We start from the raw sequence: 1,861 nt of genomic DNA, 5'->3' as shown, positions 1-1,861 counted from the left end.
TAAATACACTGAATTAATTTACACATTAAAAAATAATTTAATCCACATAAATCTACAATTTCTTTAAAACATATTATGCTTAATTCCAATCCAAAAAAAATAGTTAATAATAACCTATCTCTGAACTGAATGGTCATGAATAATATATTTCAGCAATTATTGTCGAAGCCATAATCACGGAGCTTATGGTGCACACGAATTTTAATTTCAGCCACACATTTATGTAAAATAAAGTCGAGGAAACTGCCCTTATCGTCCTCTCATTTTTTCAATCCTTCAAAATAATCATCAGAAAGCAACTAGGTTTTTTTTCTATAACCAATTTTCAAACCCTTATTCACAAATTGACACAACTTCAACAATTATACAACTCTACAAATATTATGGTCATAACCGCAAATTGACACAGCTTCAACAATTATAAAACTCTACAAATATTATGGTAATAACCGCAAGACTAGAATAACCAGGAAATCCTATAATTATGAAGATAAAATTACACTGCAACCAAATTGTTCGGATTCCAAAATTACACTGCAAGCCCATTGCCGGGATTTCAAAATTAAGTGTTATAGTAACACTTTGTTCAAATTTAGTGTCCATTCCAAGATGAATGGAAAGGTATAGACTCTGGATAAGATTTTAATAACGTTTTCAGAAAAACCTTAGCCGTCAAAAATACGTTCTGTATCCTTTCAAACACGTCATGCCTGACGGTCATTTAAAAATGTTCAACGTATTTTACGGGCGAAATGGCCTCTGACGGGCAAAATTCCCATCAAATACCAACCCTGGTCCACGAGTGATTGAAGGTTGACTAGTTCACAGTGGTTTTCTGTAAGTAGAAAACGGTTTCATCACGTTTGGTTGTTTTCTTCTGTCTTAAACGTGTTCTCACTAAGAATTTAAGAACTTTATTTTTGAAAGCACAATGACCCCTTACCGTTACTGATAATTTTATAAATGGGTGGGTATATATACATTTAAATTGCATAGATACCCTCATTAACCGAGATTATCAATGTAATTTTTTGCTTTAAAATTAGTACTAGGCAATAAATTTATGATTTAATGAAATCTAAAAAATAAAAAATATAGATATTTTTTGAAGTTTTTTTTAGAAGTCTAAAATATTTGATAGTGCATTAGCAATTTCCTCATTATATGTAACAGTTTGCAAATTACATATATCAAGAACTTATAGATAAGATTAGGATGGAGACGTAAGACCAGGGGAGTCACGGTCTCAAATTCCAATTGGACGTTTATCTCTCCAACCTCACTATAATAGGCTATGTCTATCTTTCCAACCTCACTATAACAGGCCATGTCTATGAGGACTTGAACCCGATTGAATAAAATGACAGAACACCATCCCAACCACTGGAGCTCTCAAAAATTTTAACCAAAGAAAATAAAATGACAAACCACCATCCCAACTACTCAATCTAAGTCTTAAAAAACGCCTTAAAACTTTATATTTTAAAAACTCAAAATCTCATTCAAAATTTTAACATTGATTTTAAACAAGCCAATTACAAACCTTCATTCATACTTAACCTCGTTTAATATTATAAAAATGATCGGACAATAGTTTCATGAATTGTCCTAAATGACATCTTTCCAAATGCCTGATGACATAAAAATTCAATAATTCAATAACTTTTAATTCTAGACATGAAAATCATTTGTACATAATTAACATTGGAGCCAAGTAACTTCATAAATGGGTCTAAATGACAACTTTCCAAATGCCTGATGACATAAAAATTCAATAATTCAATAACTTTTAATTCTAGACATGAAAATCATTTGTACATAATTAACATTGGAGCCAAGTAACTTCATAAATGGGTCTAAA

The sequence above is a fragment of the Pinus tabuliformis genome, chromosome 4_1 (assembly GCF_031772625.1).
Source record: "Pinus tabuliformis cultivar Carrire ecotype Pingquan chromosome 4_1, CPIR1, whole genome shotgun sequence".
Taxonomy (NCBI): domain Eukaryota; kingdom Viridiplantae; phylum Streptophyta; class Pinopsida; order Pinales; family Pinaceae; genus Pinus; species Pinus tabuliformis.
Note: the sequence above shows the minus strand (reverse complement) of the source record.